Raw genomic sequence first — 20,348 nt, 5'->3', positions numbered from 1 at the left:
ATATCGTTGCTAGGTTAGTCTGTTTTGTTGCTATGGAGTTGACTGAAAGCTTAGACTGATGATTTATCAAAGCTTCTTGCCAGTATGAACAGTTAAAAACAACCCCCATGTCTTTATCACACTGCAGCATGACAATATTAATCTGAACCTCTACAATGGCAGTCTATGGGACCGTTGCCAGGGTGCAGTATCTGGTTGTCGGGGTGTGGCTAGAAAGTTGAAAGCTCATCAGTTATTGGTAGTTTGGTAGTCTGAGTTAAATGAGCCCAGTTAGAAGTCTGTGCGACAGTCTGATGTAGAGTTATGAGCTCACTAAGTTTGAGCCAATGTAAAGTCAATGAGAGTCTTTTGCAGTGTAAGTCTATGGGACAGTTTCTAGGGTGCCAAAAGTGGTTGCTAGGGTGTGGCCAGAAAGTTAAAAGCTCATTAGTTATTGACAGTTACTGTAGGTAGTCTGAGTTAAATGAGCCCAATTAGAAGTCTGTAGGACAGTCTGATGCAGAGTTATGAGGTCACAAAATTTGCTCCAATGTTAAGTCTATGGGATTTTTTCGACGGTCCCGGGACGTTTTTCAGTAAACCCAAAAGTCGGATCAGTAGGAAAAGATATCGAAACCCAAGTCAGACCAGTTTGGAGGTCTGGTGTGAGTTTGGTGGTCATAGCTCGAAAGCTCTAGGAGGAGATAGAGTTTAATTCAACCCGGGCTCATTGTGGAAACGTAGCCCCGCGGACGTTTCTGCGGACCGCGATTTACGGCCTGGGAGGTACGTATTCGAGCGTTTTTTTGTTTTCGCGGATCCGCGAGAGGCCGCTGTGCGCGCTTTTTTGCGTCTCGGGCGGGCGCCTCTCGGGAGCGCGCGGCATTTGTGCCCGCACCGTTCTCGCGCGAATAGCCGCCGGATCGAAAAAAAAAAAAAGCAAAAGCCCCCGTCTTCGATTTCGACCGCGTTTTCGGATCCCGCCGCGTTCTCGCCCTTATTTTCCGGATTCCGTTTTTCGTCTTACCTGATTTCCGGAACCCGCCGTTCCCCGGACTCAATCCCGGTCGTCGTCCACCGCGGCTGGCTCTGGCTCGTCCTCCTCCTCCGGGGCCTCCGCTCCGCCGACGCAACGCTGTGAGCTAGGCGGACAAACTGATTGCGTCGAGAAAGCCCTCCACTCAGAGGCGAGCCGTCGGCTGGCGAGCGCGAAGAGGAGGGGCGGAGCGGCGCCACACCGCCCCGCGGCGTTCGCTCGAAAAATACCAAACGCGGCCTTTACGTACCTCCAGATCGCGGTCTCCAGAAACGTCCGCGGGGCTACGTTTCCAGAATGAGCTTGGGTTAGTTTAATTTTTAGTCTCAGAAGAAAAATAGGATAACAATAGTCTGGCTTGCTACACAAGCCAGCCTAACAATAAACTACTGTATTTTCATTAACTAACGTTAACTAGCATGAACAAATAAAGTAGTAAATGTATTGTTCATTGTTTGTTCATGTTAGTAAATGCATTAATTAACATTAACTAATGAACCTTATTGTAAAGTGTCACGGCGGAATTGCGTGAACAGAGGTGTGCAATACAAATCTACATTTGTTGACAGACAGTTTGGGCTACTTGTTAAAATTATGGGAGGTGTTGGCCCATCAATCTTTAATTGAATGAAAATTTTTTCGTTTTTTTGCCTTACCCAGAATATAAAAATACAAATAAACACATTTAGATCAATTACTTTAATCATTTCTATTGGAATGTGAAGAGACTTTCAACGAGCACAACAAAAATCCTGAAGACAATCACCTACCGCACCTTTAAGTTCTTCTAAATTTGCTAAAAGATGTCATGCTGAATATACCAAGACTCTTTCAGAGTGCACACATACTGTAACAACAAAACCACTAAAAAAGTCTCAGCGAGCGAGCGTAAATCCATAAATCACAGTCCTTTTTTGACGCCACGTTTAAGTCTGCATACCTTAACCGAAATTTGTAGGTTTGTATTTTCCTTTCCATCACTGCATAAGCAGTCGCGAGTCACACTTGTTGATGGATACGCAGAAGGGGAAGATGGGGGAAAAGAAATATGAGGTTTGCGTTGCAGAGCACGAGCTCACCATTCAGAGAGTTTCAGATGAGCTCATGGCCATCTCTGTTTCAACAGACATCAATCTATTCTGCGGTTATGCGGTCACTTCTGAGAACTACCTTTTTATAATCACTGGGAGTCTGAGTGAAGCTGTAGTTACTTCAGAGACTGAAAAAAAAAAGGCTGAGTGTGCTGTTTGACACAAATGTGGACTTAAAGGGATAGTTCACCTAAAAGTTAAAACTTCATGCTAATTTACTCACCCAAGGGTCATCTAAGATGTAAGTGACTTAGTTTTTTTATTCGGTGAAACATTAATTAAGATTATTTTAGCTGAATCTGTGGTCCTTGGTGATTCATATAATGGAAGTGAATAGTGACCGGTGCTTTAGATTAAAAATAAATGCTTACAAACGAGTCTAAATCATTAGCCATGGCTCCCGATGACACACTGATGAGGTCTTATGAAGTGAAGCGACTGGTCTGTGTGAGAAATTGAACGTTAATTACAATATTATTATCTCTAATCCACAACATTTCACGGCGAATTTAGTCAGATTGTAGTCCAGCCGCTTTTGATGACGAAAACGCAAGAGCTGATGATGAAAGACAGCAATCGAGCTACATTCGCAAATGCAATAAATCTATATTTCATCACATAGTTCAGGAAATAACAAGGTCATTTGGTCTTGTCAGTTGAAACCTGCTCAAAACAATTTGTAACGCAGCCCCTGCCCAATTTAATTTAGATATGGAACAAAGTCTCAGGTTTTAAAATCTGTCAGGTAGTTGCAACAAAACTAGATAGTTGTCTAAAGCAGGGGTTCTCATCTGGTTTGGCCAATGGAGCCACATTTTTACATGGTCATCAAGCCGCGACCCAAATTTTTAGGAACTATAATACAATTTCAGGAAATATAATTAATTTGTATTTATTTGTTAACATAAACAGGTAGTGACAGATACATCATAAGAAATTCACCAACACTTACAAATAAACACTATTTTATTGTTGTCATTTAACAAAATGGATCAAATTATAGAAATATTACAAAGTAAAAACGACCAATACTGTTAATAATAAACTGTTAAAAAAACATGTTGTCTGGTTTTTAAATGTTGTTTTAATTTAGAAGGTTTCATGCTCTCATGAGAGCACCTAACTACATATGACACTGAGGCTTTAAGTCTTTTTTGTTGTCAATATATGTATCCATACTTTACATATTCTGGGTCGTACTTACACTTGACATATTTGTTGCAATAATTAAATGAAATTTCAAATGTCAAACAGTAGGGTTGTCACGCATGCATTTCAAAATAAAAGTCCAGTATAAGCAAAAATAAGTAAAAAATTTTACTTTTGTTGTTGTTGTTTTTTTTGAACACACACTCCGCGACCCACTGAAAATGTTCCCGCAACCCAAAAATTGGTGACCCACCAATTGAGAAACACTGCTCTACACTATACTATACTATACTATCTACTAAACTATATACTATACTATTCCATAAGGTTTTTATTATAGGTTTTTTTTAGCAGCTCTGCTCTCTCAATACATTGTGAAATGTTCTTATGAAAACAAAATGTCCCTAGGGTTAAGACATTGAATTTAACTAGATTCTTAAAGTTTGAGAACAAACTTTGAGGCTGGCTTGTGAAAGCCTGATGGTAACAGTTTATTTAGTTTAAACTGTTTTAAAAAGTATGAAAAGATAGATAGATAGATAGATAGATAGATAGATAGATAGATGGATGGATGGATGGATGGATGGATGGATGGATGGATGGATGGATGGATGGATGGATGGATGGATGGATGGATGGATGGATAGATAGATAGATAGATAGATAGATAGATAGATAGATAGATAGATAGATAGATAGATAGATAGATAGATAGATAGATAGATAGATAGATAGATAGATAGATGGAGGGATGGATGGATGGATGGATGGATGGATGGATGGATGGATGGATGGAGGGATGGATGGTGTGCTAGCATGAGTCAAACAAGCCAACCCCCGCTTCTCTACGATGTTCTGATACTGAGATATAGCTGCTGTTATATCGTTGCTAGGTTAGTCTGTTTTGTTGCTATGGAGTGGATTGACAGCTTAGACTGATGATGTATCAAAGCTTCTTGCCAGTATGAACAGTTAAAAGCAACACCCATGTCTCTATCACACTGCAGCATGACGATATCAATCTGAACCTCTATAATGGCAGTCTATGGGACCGTTGCTAGGGTGCCGTATCTGGTTGTTTGGGGTGTGGCTAGAAAGTTAAAAGCTCATCAGTTATTGGCAGTTAGATAGTCTGAGTTAAATGAGCCCATTTAGAAGCCTGTAGGGCAGTCTGATGCAGACTTATGAGGTCACAAAGTTTGGTCCAATGTTAAGTCAATGGGATTTTTCAGACGGTCCCGGGACGTTTTTCGGAAAACCAAAAGTCGGATCAGTCGGAAAAGATATAGCAACCCGAGTCCGACCAGTTTGGAGGTCTGGTGTGAGTTTGGTGGTCATAGCTTGAAAGCTCTAGGAGGAGATAGAGTTTAATTTTTAGTCTCAGAAGAAAAATAGGATAACAATAGTCTGGCTTGCTACACAAGCCAGCCTAATTATAATGCTTTAGAAAATATAGTTAATTAAGTCTTAGAAATGGATTATGGTTGCAAAGACTTACAAATAAACAATATTTTATTGCTGTCCTTTAACAAAATGGATCAAATTATAGAAATATTACAAAGTCAAAACGACGAATATTGTAAACAGTGGTTAGGGTAAGGAAAGGTTCAGTTACCATGAACTAAACTGGACTGTTAATAAAACACGTCGTCTGGTTTCTAAATGTCGTTTTAATTTAGAAGGTTTCATGCTCTTTTATGAGAGCACCTCACTACATATGACACTGAGGCTTTAAGTCTTTTTTGTCGTCAATATATGTAAATCCATACTTTACATATTCGGGGTGGTATTTGCGCTTTGACATATTTGTTGCTATAATTAAATGAAATTTCACATGCCAAACGGTAGTGTTGTAGTGCACGCATTTCAAAATAAAAGTCCGATATAAGCAAAATAAGTAAAAAATTTTACTTTTGTTGTTTTTTTTGACCACACACTACGCGACTGTCACACAACCAGCGATCGCTTTCCAGGATCGCTGGTTTTCACACGAACTCTCTAAACTACATTTCCGCTTTTCCCAGGACTACATTTTCATACATGCACTGCTCCCAAACACGCACGTCTGTTCAGTCATCTATCCTGATTGCAAACACCAGCTGGACCCTGTTCACAGACTGATTTCACTTCATTCATAAGCCACTCTCTCACGCTACCAGTTTGCCGAGTCTTGTTTTCCCAGTGTGACATTACGAAGCGTTTTTCCCTGTCTTGTTTCTCTGTGTATCGATCCTAGCCTAGTACCCTTGTTATCCTGTTTAGCCGCCTGCCTTTAGACCTTTTTCCTGTTATATTGACGACGATTCTGGACTGCCTTAACATACCCGTTTGCACCCGATTTGACCATTGCTTGCCTGACATTGAATAAACTGCATATTGGATCTTACCTCCTGTTGTCTCCTGTCACTCCACCCCAGTCGTGGTAACAGTGACCCACTGAAAATGTTCCCACCAGTTGAGAAACACTGTTTTATATTGTGTATTGAAGAGTAGAATTGGAAAAAATAAAAAATAAAAATAAAAGAATTATGGAAATGGAGATTTTAGTAGTTTTCAGAAGTAGTTTTCAGAAATCGAGATTTTTACATTGAATATTGAAGATTTCAATCACAAAAATTTCAGCATTGAAGAACCAAAATTCAATAGGAATCAAATGTAAAATACCACCTATTGTCTTTATACTTAAAAAAATTAAGTACAAATAATCTTTGTTGAATATAGAAAGTTGAGAATTTCTTGGTTTAAATTTACCCGATATATTGGTCACGGTTTTAAAAACACATCCAATTGAAAATCGTTCTTTCTATTAGGATTAAACTTTGTGATGACTCCACAAATCACATTTTGAAATGTGGTTCCTGGTTATTATAATCTCAAGTCAACATTGCAGACCCTGCAATGTGGCTATTGCAAATTCGCACATTGCAATAACTATATATTATGCAGTACTAGTGCTCAGCGTGTATGAGTACACCCCTCACTAATCTCTCATTTAAATTAATATATTTACTATAAGAAGCTTTACAATGTTATATATTATGTGCATATACATTAGATTAGTCAGTACTGAAGCCAAATCTGAAGCTTACCTAACAACCTAATTTATGATAATCGTCCAAAATTGTACCCCCAAATTTATAGGGAAAAATATTAAATAAAAATGTTTTTAAAAAAAATTGTAGCTTGTAATCCCCCCCAATATTTTACATGAATTTAAATGTACATTTTATTTTCTATTCTATTTTTTTAAGATGTTTGAAATATTTTTTAAATAATTAAAATATTTATTAATATATTAATATTTATATAAAAATATTTAATCATAAATATAAACACATTTTCAAATATTATAATATATCATTAATATTTAATATTAATTATTTTGAAATAATTAAAATATTATTTTAATAAATATATTTGTTTAATTAATGTGTTTTGTTCAAATGCACCAAAATATATGACCTATATTCACTAAGAAATAGTTTAAAATATTAATTTATGTTGAGCACTGTATGTTTGATCTACATTTTTCCTTTTATTTTTGCAGCATACAATCCTGAATCTGCTGCACACCAATGGCAGTCATCATGGAAATCTGAGGCTTTTGGTTTTGTAGGCATCTGTATAGTCAATCAGGAGCCACCGAAAGTCACCCGGAGCCACCCAGGAGGACCTCCAGGAAGTCCTGTAAGTCTCCGGATGATTTTTTTTTTTAGGTTAACGTTATTTTAGGTAGCTTTGCTTTAGAGGAAATTATAGCAGCAGTGGTAGGGGAGAAAGAGGACAGGCGGTCAGAAAGTGTGTAATTTTCTCATTTCTCTCGAGGAGGATGAGGTATTCCTCGAGAAGGCTCCATTAGATTTATGAAACATCCAGCCCAACCCTCTGACCCCAGATAAACAGCGTGGGTCTTCTTTAGGCTGTGGAGACCACGGTGGGGGGCTCTGAGTCTCCTGCTGTAACCCTTTGAGTACATGTTATCTAAACTTCATCTTGTACTGTAAAACTGTCAACGCTGTTCGCCAGAGCAGCCGTTTCCATGGAAAGCTTAGAGGCCACAAATGAGCAGTTAGCAGTGTGTTAGCAACTGTTAGCATGTTGGATCGTTTGTCAGAACTATACTAGCGTTGTATTCAGTCATTCAGAGTGCTAAGTAGGAGTGAGAAATATTTTTCGTCTACAATAAAATTTTAATGAAGATACATTGTAAAAAGCAATTTGTTAGTTCACAAAAATGGAGAGAAACCCATTGGCTAAAATTGACAAGTTGAAGAGATGGTTCACTCCAAAAAATGTTAATTCACTCAATATTTTTACCCCCAAACCTTCAAGTTTCTTTCTTCTATTGAACACAAAAGTAGATAATTTGAGGAAGCTGAAAATTGATTCCCATGGTAGGAGAAACAAATACAATGGAATTCAGTGGCTGCACTTTTCCAGTAATATATCTTCTTTTGTGTTTAACAGGCTTGAAACAAGTGAAGGGGGAGGGATATAATTAATTTTTGGGTGAAGTATTCCTTTAAAAGCAAAGTGAGTAAACCCAATGATGTAAAGTGATAAGTTGACTCTACTCAAAAATAAAATGAGCAAACCCATTGGGCTCTATTTAGCGATCTATGTGCAAAGTCTAAAGAGCACGTCACAAAAGCAGTAAGGACGTCTCTGAATCCACTTCTGCTGTTTTAAGGATGGAAAAATAGGGTTTGGGCCCTGGTGCATGGTCTAACAGGGTTGTGCTGATTCTCTTAATGAGTTATGGCTGTGTTTTGAATATAACTTGCATTAAACCAATCAGAGTCTCATCTCCCATTCCCTTTATGAGGCAGTTGCATCACACCATGGTGCATTTACATGTCGGACTTTGTAAGAGGAAAAACTGAATGGTTTATTAGTGAGAAAACAGGTAAACAGACCATCTAAAGTGCAAGGATAAAGAATTAGCCTCCTCCATTCAGCCTCTTTACTTTCTCTTTATTTTACTTTTACTCTTTACTTTACTCCTTTACTTTCTTGGAGTAAGGAATCGGTGGAAACTCACTTCACTGAAGACATCCATTAGTCTACATATTTCATTTTGTTTCTTAAGTGCAAAGATTTGTTTTAAAACTATTACTAAATTCAGTTCTAATTGTCAGCAAACGAATAAATGAACAATATAGTATGGTCAAAAAAGTCCTATTCTTATGTCCCATATTGTGATGCATACAGTACATCTCCAAAACCTGACAGATGGACCAATCTAAACTTGTTTTTATTAAAACATATATAAATATGCATATAATAAGTAATACCACTAATAAAAATAACATTATACAAAAGCAAATTATACAAAGACATCCTGAATGAAAATCTGCTTCAGAGTGCTCTTGACCTCAGACTGGGGCGACGGTTCATCTTTCAGCAGGACAATGACCTAAAGCACACTGCCAAAATATTAATGGAGTGGCTTTACAACAACTCAATGAATGTCCTTGAGGGGCCCAGCCAGAGCCCAGACCTAAATCCTTTTGAACATCTCTGGAGAGATCTGAAAATAGCTGCACACTGTAGCTTCCCATCCAACCTAATAGAGCTTGAGAGGTACTGCAAAGAGGAATGGACAAAGACAGGTCAAGCCAAGCTTGTGACACCATATTCAAAAAGACTTGAGGCTGTAATTGCTCCAAAAGGTGCATCAACAAAGTATTTTTTTGTTGCAACTTTAAAAAAAACTGTTTTTTTCTCATTGTCATTATGGGGTATTGTGTGTAGAGTTTTGAGGAAATAAATACATTTAATTAATTTTGGAATAAGCCTGTAGCATAAAAATATTGTGGAAAAAAGTAAACGCAATGAATACTTTCCGGATGCAATGTATGCTGCAACACAGTTTACTACTATGGTTATAAAGGTGGAAAATTATGTCTTTAAATTGTTGATTATGCTGAAATGATCAGATTTTAAAGTATTTTTTGTAACACTTTGAACTAGTTATAGAATTACTAAAATATTAATAATACATTTTTACAAAGACACCTATTTGCTAATTTGCTATTTGATAATTGCTGCTTGCAGCTCAATTTGATATTCTAATTGCTTTAAAACCAATCAAAAAGCCTTAATAGTGATCTGTAAGCAAAGTTAGGGAGTGTCTCAAAAGTTCAAAACCACCACAAAATTACTCAATTATTTTCCAACATAATAATTCCTTTTTTTTTTTTTTTTTTTTTTTTTTAAACTTATTACAGGGATGAAATTGATTTGCACTATTAACACTCTAATTTGGCCTTTCTTCTAAAAAGGGCAGGAAGCAACAACTCATTAGCATTCAAAGTAACAAGCTTTAGTTTTTGCTCCGACCCAAAAAGCGTCAATTTGGTTAAGCTATAATAAATGATATGTGTGATATTTTGAGCTGAAACTTCACAAACACCCCAGACCTGAACTACATAGTCAAATGTGATATTATATTACCCCCTTAAGTACAATAATATCTCACAAGCAAAAGTCTTTTTACATAAATGAATGCAAACATTACAACAAACTAGGTTAATATTTTAACATTTTAGACACAACTTCATCTATTTGTTTCTGTTTTGACAACAAAATACATCCTTTTAGTCTTTAGTATTATCCTCAATTTAAATGTAGTTTTAATAATTACATAATAGCTTTTCCTGCCAAAACAAAGTATTTTTTCAGTCATGTGCATTATTAAAAGTAAATAACTTTTACAATAACATAACAAATATTGCAATATATTTATTTAACGTCTGTGGAAAATACCATGCTTAAGCTAACACTTTTGCTTTTGCAAAAACAAATCTTCTGGGAAAAGTTGAAATTATTCTCGTTACTGTACATCATTATGGGCCAAATATTGTTGCTAGAGCTTAAGTTATATTGAATCTGGAACATTCCTTGATCACTTAGCATCATTATGCTGTCTCTGTGTCTCTTTCAGCTTTAATCGTGGCCTTTAGAGGGTTTATCTCCTGTCTCTTCTACATCAGTGTTATGCAAAAGCAGTGTCTTTTTAGAGATTTTCTCCAATTTTTGCTTTGATCTTCATGACAGCTGGAATCAAAGCTCTTCTGTATCTTAAAAAAAGCACACGTTTCACAGTTATTGTGGCGAAATACAGCAGTTAGCTGTTATGTTTTCAGAAAAGTTGGTGTTTGTGCAGGCGGTTTGAATCAGCAGTTTCTTTTCCTTCTGAATTTGAGTGAATATAATTAAGGTTATGTATCATCTTTTTTAGCGCCAGCTTGATATTTAAAACTAAACAATTCCTTGAATGAATTTAACTTAAAAAAGACCCACAAAATGATATTGAATTGTTTTAAATAATGCAGTTTTAATTGAAGAATATATACACTACCTGACAAAAGTCTTGTTGGCGATGCCAGTTGTAAAAGCAACACATAATAACTTGACTTCTAGATCACTGATCATTTAGAAATATGGCTGAAGGTAGATTTTTCCAATGAATCATTTGTTGAACTGCATCCCAATCATAAATACTGCAGAAGACCTATCGGAACCCGCATGATTCTCATAGGAATCAGTCAAGTTTAGTGGAGGAAAAATCATGGTTTGGGTTGCATTCAGTATGGGGGTGTGCGAAAGACCTGCAGAGTGGATGGCAACATCAACTGCCTATGGTATTAAGACATTTGTGGTGCACATTACATTACAAACAACAGCAGAGGGCAAATTCTTCAACAGGACTGCACTCCTTCTCATACTTCAGCCTCCACATCAAAGTTCCTGAAAACAAAGAAGGTCAAGGTGCTCCAGGATTGGCTAGCCCATTTACCAGACATGAACATTATTGAGCGTATTAAAGAAACAAGTTGACTCTAATCAAAAAACAGTGAGTAAACCCGCTAATTTAAAGTGTCAAGTTGACTCTCCTTAAAAACAAAGCGAGTAAACCCGTTGACTTAAAGTGACAAGTTGACTCTACTTAAAAACAAAATGAGGAAACTCGTTGACTCTACTTAAAAACAAAGAGACTAAACCCACTGACTTGAAGCGCCAAGTTGACTCTACTTAAAAACAAAATGAGTAAACCCATTGACTTGAAGAAACTAGTTCATGCTACTTAAAAACAAAATGAGAAACCAGTTAACTCTACTTAAAACAGTGAGTAAACCCATTGACTTAAAGAGACAAGTTGACTCTACTTAAAAGCAAAGAGAGTAAACCCATTGATTCAAAGAGACAAGTTTAGTCTAATTAACAGTGAAGAAACCCATTGACCTAAAGAGACAAGTTGACTCTACTTAAAAACAGTGAGTAAACTTATTGACTTAAAATGACAAGTTGACTCTACTTAATAACAAAGAGTAAACCCACTGATTTAAAGAGACAAGTTGATTTACTTAAAAACAAAGAGTAAGCCCATTGACTTAAAATGACAAGTTGACTCTACTTAAAAACAAAAAGAGTAAACCCATTGATTTAAAGAGACAAGTTGACTCTACTTAAAAACAAAAAGAGTAAACCTATTGATTTAAAGAGACAAGTTGACTGCTTAAAAACAAAGAGAGTAAACCCATTGATTTAAAGAGACAAGTTGACTCTACTTAAAAACAAAGAGAGTAAACCCATTGATTTAAAGAGACAAGATGACACTAATTAACAGTGAGGAAACCCATTGACTTAAAGAGACAATTTGGAATACTTAAAAACAAAAAGAGTAAACCCATTGACTTAAAGAGACAAGTTGACTCTACTTAAAAACAAAGAGAGTAAACTCGTTGGCTTAAAATGACAAGTTGACACTGTACCTAAAAACAAAATAGGGAAACCCATTGACTACTTAAAAACAAAGTAAGTAAACCCATTTATTGACTTAAAGAGACAAGTTGACTCTACTTAAAAACAAAGAGAGTAAACCCATTGACTTAGAGACAAGTTGACTCTACTTAAAAACAAAGAGAGTAAACCCATTGACTTAAAATGACAAGTTGACTCTACTTAAAAACAAAGAGAGTTAACCCATTAATTAAAAAGAGACAAGTTGACTCTACTTAAAAACAAAGAGAGTAAAGCCATTGACTTAAAATGACAAGTTGACTCTTCTTAAAAACAAAGAGAGTAAACCCATTGACTTAAAATGACAAGTTGACTCTACTTAAAAACAAAGAGAGTAAAGCCATTGACTTAAAATGACAAGTTGACTCTACTTAAAAACAAAGAGAGTAAAGCCATTGACTTAAAAGGACAAGTTGACTCTACTTAAAAACAAAGAGAGTAAAGCCATTGATTTAAAGAGACAAGTTGACTACTTAAAAACAAAGAGAGTAAACCCATTGACTTAAAATGACAAGTTGACTCTACTTAAAAACAAAGAGAGTAAACCCATTGACTTAAAATGACAAGTTGACTCTACTTAAAAACAAAGAGAGTAAACCCATTGACTTAAAATGACAAGTTGACGCTACTTAAAAATAAAATGGGAAACCAGTTAACTCTACTTAAAACAGTGAGTAAACCCATTGATTTAAAAAGACAAGTTGACTCTACTTAAAAACAAAGAGTTAACCCATTGTAACTTGGAACAATTAAGTTGACTTAATTGTTAAGTGTATTTAAAGCACATACATCATTCGGTTAAAGTGAGTAAACCCATTGCCTAAAAAATAACAGATGTGCATTTTCAAAATAAAAGCCTTTATTACATATTTGATTTTAGGGTTTGTTGCATTTATGAGCTTTGTTTTTGTCAGAACAAGCCTGTAACACATTTTTTGAGCACAATCCACCAGCCATGAGCTATTGCTTTAGTAGACGCATGAGATCATTTGTGCTGCTGAACACATGCTACTCTGTTTCTACAATGTAGAGCAATGTTTTGGCAAACAGAAACTTATAAGCAGTTATTTTAACGAGTCTATTCTTCAACCCACCACACACCGTGTTATGCGATTCCCAGTAGCACTTCTATAAAACAGCCGAGAATGACATTAATAATGAGTACTGCATGTTTTGGCTTTGTTCCAGACCAAGTGAGCTGCCTTCAACTGATTTAAAACACACTACGTAGGCAACAATTCGAATAGTGGCACATGAATAGCTCTCTGTATGTGAAACTTGACTAGGGATATGGCGTATTTTTGTAGGACAAACTGGGAAACGAATTAGCAAATTGGCACTATTATTTTTTTTTAAAAGGGTGTTTTGGTTAAAATCCTAAAAAAAGGTCAGTGGTTAACATGAGGTCAAGATATTTTCAGGTTATATTCTGCACCGTATTTAACAAAAAAAAAAAAAAAAAAAACTTTTATGTGTTTTGAAAAAAAGAAGTTGGCTAAATGGATATAGCAAGTTTCTTGGTAGTGTAAAAGGTGTGTTCATTTTAAGGTTTGGCATGGTGTTTTAGGTTGCAGGAATTATTTTCTTTAGTTTGTGCTATTTTTATTTCAAATACTTTTGACATTAAATTTGTTCCATAATCCTAAGCAAAATGCAACAATATGTGGATGCACAGAAATAAAAATTATGCATCAAATACAAAAATTCTGGATACACTTAGCAGATAACTGAAACCAGAAATGCTTTGTAATTACCATTTGGGTCCCACTTTATATTGTCTCTTATACCTGTGAACTTACATGGTAAATAGATGTGTAAGTAGTATGTAACTACAGTGTATGTACACACTGGTACGAAGTATTTAATGTTGGTGTAATACTGGTGTAGCTATTCATATGCAACAACACACTGGATAGTATGTGTAAGTTCAAATGTGTAACAGAACTTTGGTAACAACACTAAGAAAGTACACATTTGTAACAAGAATTATGTAAGTTTGTAAGAATTATGCAAAAGTGAGAGCAGATAAAAAGGAGCAAAGCCAGAAGTTGCTTTGTAAGCAAACATAGGAGCTTTGAATTTGATGCGAGCAGCAACTGGCAGCCAGTGCAAACGGATGAGCAGCGGAGTGACGAGCTCTTAGGTTCATTAAAGACCACTCGTGCTAAGCACTTTCAGCATACAGATCCGGACTGTAATCGCTGTAATTCCACCCCAGCCACTCATGCACATATGTTTTGGTCTTGTGTAAAGCTTAATTACTTTTGGGACACTATTTTTAAAACTATATCTGGTTTTTCGGGTATATCCATCTCCCCTTGCCCACTGATGGCCACTGACCCCAACACAGTGGATCCGTGATGTCCTCTTTTTTGTTAAATTAGAAAAAATTAGACTGTCTAGAGGTTCATCTAATCAGTTTAAGAAAATTTGGGACTTATTTAGGAAATATATCCAAGAACATGTTTTATTGTCAACTACAGACCACCAAGTCCTTGTTCCAGCAAATTGATTTATTTATTTTTTCTTTACTAAATGCAAAATTAGAGTGTATTGTGTGCTTCAGATTGCACAATTGTAGTTTTTGTTAAGCAACATTATTATTTATTTTTATTTATTTATTTATTTATTTATTTATTTATTTATTTATTTATTTATTTATTTTCTCTTTTTTCTTTTACCGTACGTGCCAAAGTTGATACTGTCTATACTTTTTGAAATGTAATTCTGTTTTGTCTTCTCTTTTGCTGTAATTTGCCATAAAAGTCATAAATAAATAAAATAAAATAAAAAGACCACTCTTGCTGCTGCATTCTGAAACAGCTAAAGAGGTTTGAAAGAGTTAGCTGGAACATAGAGGATGATCTCTAAATCAAATCCAATAAAAAAATAAATATAAAAAAGATATGGTTGTTAGACTGCTGCACCTTTTTGCTTGTTTATATAGTTAATATAGAGGAATTACCAACCTACGTCACACATGACGTCACGCGGGTTCCCGGTTCCAAAAAAAGACCAGTTGCAAAAGCATGTCGTGTTGTGCGGTAGGATGCCAAATACGGTAACTTTTACCGTACACCACACTGCTTTTAATGCCAACCTCAGGCGTCATTGGCTAAAAGGGAGATGAATGGAGTGAAGGTCTAATTAAAAATGCTAGACTCATATTAGGCAAGTTAACACTATGCTAAATCATACACATCACTCATAGCTGATTACAGCAATGATTTCAGCAAAACCAGTTAAATATGGTGAATCAAACTGCGGACACTGAATGCTAAGAATTAAATGTAAAAATGTGAATTCAAATACCCTGCTGTAAAGAGCAGTTCGCTGTCAGAATGCAAGTTAAGAAGTTTTGAATCTGGTAATCCTGGAACATTACTTCTTGCACATGACCACACTGAACAAAATTGTAGGCATCCAAAGACTTTAACTTCTTCCTTGTAAAAACACTTGGAGTTTTAATGAGATATATAGTTGTACATTTGAGGCTGGATGCTTGGCCATTTCGTGTTATCCAATATCCATTGAGTGGGTGCTATCACAAATCAACCTGTCAGACGAACGCCGCTCACTTTAACGCTATTTTGCCTTTGTCACTGGGTGACAAGCTGTTATAATACGCTGAAATCATTATGTAAATAATATATATAATATGTAATCAATATAACTTATCTCTAATACAACAACAAACTCTGTAGGGCATCGAATATCATTCCCTTGCTGTAAATGCTAACACTCCTGTTTTTTTTTTCCTGCAACCTTGATGCGCGCGCATCCTGAATGTTTACAAACCATTAATTCATCTATTGGTGTGTGTGTGTGCATGTTGTGCAATGTGTGTATGCTTATAACCAGCTTTAAGGATAGTCGCTAGTCACTGGAATTTTTTTTGGGGGGGGTCGCAAGCTGAAAAATTTGGGATCCTCTGATTTAGATTATACTGATTTCAGAAAACACAAGCCAATAAATAATCACATTTAACTGAACACTGCTGGACATAACCTTTTTTGTCCACCTTATATTTTGGGCCATTTTCTCTTACACATGAAAGCCGAAAATGCTGTTTTTTTAGCAATAACTTTCAGCGGCGGAAAGTTTGACACATCCCTACAAAAGCTGCATCAAAATCTGTTTATTAAAAATAAAAATGTTCATCATTTGAATTGTTGTTTAAATTTCTATTAAATTTCTATTCTCTTCTCAGATCTGTAGATTTCTGCTGTGCATAGTGCTGCTACATAAATAACATTTGAAAAGCGTCCGAATCTTTGCACCTTATGATACCTTAAAATACTGCCTACATAGGCAGCTCACTAGGCTTTGAAACAGAGATGAATAAGACCCTGCTGCAGGGATCATGGAGAGAGAGAGAGAGAGAGTAGGGGGTAGAGCTGTGTAATTATGGGCCCTGTGCTGCAGCTAAACTGGCCTGGGCGTCTCTGGAGCCAGTGGGTCTGGCACAGGGAGGTCTGGCCACAGACCCCAGCGGTGACGGCACAGAGTCTGGGACGAGTCGCAACACCAGCTCGGGTTTGGAGCATTCCTCACACAACCCTCCTCCTTCCTCTTCTCTGTTTCTCATCCCAGCCCTTCCCAGCCTTACCAGACAGAGAGTTCTGCTGCCTGTGTGTGCGCTTTGAACATTTATGTGTATGTTTTGGCATGCAGGTGTGAATGTTTTTATGTGTGTGTGTGTGTGTACAATGTTTTTTTTTGTTGTTTTTTTTTTGCATGCCTGTGTTACACACATTTCTTAGGATTAAGATCTAGGTGTGCTTGAGGTTTTTCGGGAGTAATGGAAAGTCAACGTGAAATGGCATTGACTGACATTTTGAGAAGTCATTTCTTCTGAAGATTTTCTAGATGCTCAATATGTTGGAGTTTACCTGGAATTGTAGTAATAGTGAAAATGAAAGGGAGGGACTTAAAAAAGGCCTTGATGACATCATCATAAAAGGAAAGTTATGACAGTAATTTGATATATTTTTGAAGTAGCTTACACTGAATTCACAATGTATTTCAAGGGAAATTGAAGGATGAACTGGTGTAATGTCATTGAGAAGAAAATAAGTTTGCAAAAGTGAACTTTCTGGGAAAAGCTCAATTCAGCTACACTGTTAAACTCGATAAAGGTAAAGGTAACTCAAACTGTTTGAGGAAACTGTTTGCGGCAAACTATTTAAGTTTTGAGTAGTCTAAACCAGTGGTCCCCAACCACCGGGCTGCGGACTGGTACCGGTCCGTGGAACAATTGGTACCGGGCCACATAAGAAATCATAAGTTTATTCTGTAGAAAATATTCCCCCTGCGACTTGGTTTCTTCCACTCACCCCTTGCCATCTCACGTGAAATGGACTATGCTAAAATCCACCCCGGAGCGGGAAGAACGATCGCTAGAATATAGCTCAGTGGTGGTTGTTGATAGTTTAAAGTTATAAAACAGGTATTATAGAGTCCAAATCAGCAGAGCATTTAAGGATTGTGCATATATGTGTGCGTGCATCGCTAAGTAAGTACCCGAAATCATTGCAATATGTATCTATATGGAGTTTCGCATAATCATACTCATTAGGGCTGTAACATTCCCAATGCATACATTTAATTCGGCTATTTGGTTGTATTATTATTAATATGTTCGACAGTTGAGATGTTTGGCACAGATGTTATGTATTTGATGCATATAAACCTTGATTGAAACATAATCAGACCGCGATAGTATATAAATAGAGTTGTTCATGATGCACGAGCGCAGCAGCTGTGTTCACGTGTTCACGTTCACGTGTGTTCGCAATTTAGTTTATTTAATTCACCTATAGCACATGTCTTTGGACTGTGGGGGAGACCGGAGCAAATGAATGAAACCCACACCAACACGGGAGAACATACAAACTCCACACAGAAATGCCAGAACTCGCACCAGTGACTTTCTTGCTGTGCTAACCACTGAGCCACCATGTTGCTCCAAAATATATGATATATTTTGATAATTTGTGTTGTCAAACTTTGAGTATTAGTAACGTAAACTTTTCAAGTTCGGTTATCAAATCGCGATGAGATCAATAAATTAAGTCTAAACAGCTATATAGCAACTATATAAAATAAAATAAAATCACACAGAAACAAGTATTGAACACATGAAGAAAGGGAGGTGTAGAATGACAGTGAAAGCCCAGACAGCAGCTGAAATCTCTCAGTAGTTCTTCAGCAACCCTCTGCCCTTCCTCAGTGTAAATGAATATTAGCTGCTTCAGTTTAACATCCACATTAGCAGGCTGATGAAGATAAAACCAGGGTGGACATTTCAGCAAGACAATGATCCAAAACACAGCCCAGGAAACTCTTAAATGCTTTCAGAGAAAGAAAATCAAGCTGTAGAATGAATTGACTTTATATTTGAAAATACAAAATTAAGCTCAGATTTGATAGACGAGATCCACAGAACCATTTTGACACTGTTGAAGTCTGTGAACCTGAGTAATGCATGTGCCTTCATTCTCCACATGGGAGGCGTCTTTAAGCTGCCATCACACACACACAAAAAAAGACTTTTATATAAGGTATTAAATACATTTCAGTTGGACTTTTTCTTTGTGTCATTTTGCTTTTACACAGAACTCATTTATCAGATTACTTTTGTTTTGTTTTAGTATTTTTTTTTATTGTTTGGGTTTTTACCTAAATCTGGTTCAATTTCAAGTCAACGGCTCCTTTGGAAATATTATAAAAAAAACATGACATGTTCAATACTATTATTTTCTCCGCTGTAGTTTGGCAAATTTGGCTTAATTCCGTTATTTGTTAATGTACTTAACAAATCAAAAATGGTACTTTTTTATTGTGAGTAGGGGTGTGGCTTTGTGGCTCCACCTTCTTTTAAATGCATTACATTGATGCAGAAAGTGTGTCTAACTGAATTGATACAGCTTTATATAAGTTTTGATTCATTGTAGTGCCGTGTTTATAACCTTATTGTGAATGATTCTTTGCAGAAAAATTGCCTTAACCCGAGCGTTTTTTTTTTTTTGAGAATGTTCAAAGTCAGAATTTTTAGCCTCCTTCAAATTTTTTTTCTTGTTTTTAAAATATTTTTCAAATGATTTTTAACAAAGCAAGGACATTTGCACAGTATGTCTGATATATTTCTTTCTTTTGGAAAAAGTCTTTATTTTATTTCGTCTAGAATAAAAGCCGTTTTAAATTTTTTTAAACACCATTTTAGGGACAAAATTATTAGCCCTTTTAAGCTATATTTTTTCTCAGTAGTCTACAGAACAAACCATCATTATACAATAACTTGCCTAATTACCCTAACCTGCCTAGTTAGCCTAATTGACTTAGTTAAGCCTTTAAATGTCACGTTAGGCTGTATGGAAGCGTCTTGAAAAATATCTAGTCAAATATTATTTACTGTCATCATGAAAAAGATAAAATAAATCAGTTATTAGAAATGAGTTATTAAAACTATTATGTTTAGAAGTGTGTTGAAAAGATCATCTCTCCGTTAAACAGAAATTGGGGAAAAATAAACAAGCGGTCTATTAATTCAGGGGGGCTAATAATTCTGGCTTCAGCTGTATGTGTATGTGCATGCTATAAAATGTAGAATGCTCAAACCTGTGCGGCAGGTGTGTGGGCCATGAAGCGTGGTTTCACTCGACATGCCAGAAACAAGATCAAACGGGCTGCCCGTCAACAGTCTACTATGCGTGCACCACTCACAGCATTCTTATCAACACCTTCTCCATCCCATAATACCAGAGCAGACACATTTTTCATCTTACTCTTTAAACATGCGAGGATGTGGAGAAGGATCCAACACAGAAAACGCTATCGAATTGAACACATATTTTATGTGAAACCTGTGAGATTTCCGTTGAAAGCATTTTCCTCAAAAACTTTTAATTCTAAACTTAAAATTTGTCACTGAAAAAAATAAAAAAAATATGTGGAAAGTTTAGAATGCTGAGTATAAAAGCATCTCCAATCCATGCTTCTTCTTGCCCCGTTTACGCTGCCAGTTAAATGTGACCCAATTGCGTTTTTTTTGCTAATATGGGACACAGATCAGATCTGTTCTATGGCCGTGTAAACACGAAAAAACGCATGCTTTCGCAAATTCAGAGATCGGTTTCAGGCCTCCTTTATATGTGGAAGTAAATAAGATATAAATCGGATATGTGACAATGCCACTGTCTTGTAAACAGGCAGATCGGATTTATTGCAATATGATCTGGATACAGCCATTATGATGCAAGCTGAGACTGCATCACTCAGCGACGCAA

General features: G+C 36.2%; 1 long non-coding RNA gene across 2 annotated transcripts in view; it reads left to right on the top strand.

Moving 5' to 3' along the window:
• LOC141376748 (uncharacterized) overlaps nt 1-20,348 on the top strand; it is a 218,847-nt gene that overhangs the window by 62,024 nt on the left and 136,475 nt on the right. For both annotated transcript variants that reach the window (XR_015503825.1, XR_015503824.1), the window contains exon 2: nt 6,803-6,942. This is a non-coding gene — a long non-coding RNA (uncharacterized LOC141376748). The remainder of the gene's footprint in view (nt 1-6,802; nt 6,943-20,348) is intronic.

The sequence above is a fragment of the Danio rerio genome, chromosome 12 (genome assembly GCF_052040795.2).
Source record: "Danio rerio strain M-AB ecotype USA chromosome 12, GRCz13ab, whole genome shotgun sequence".
Lineage (NCBI taxonomy): Eukaryota > Metazoa > Chordata > Actinopteri > Cypriniformes > Danionidae > Danio > Danio rerio.
The sequence above is the reverse complement of the archived record's forward strand: the minus strand, read 5'-3'. Positions and strand labels throughout refer to the sequence as shown.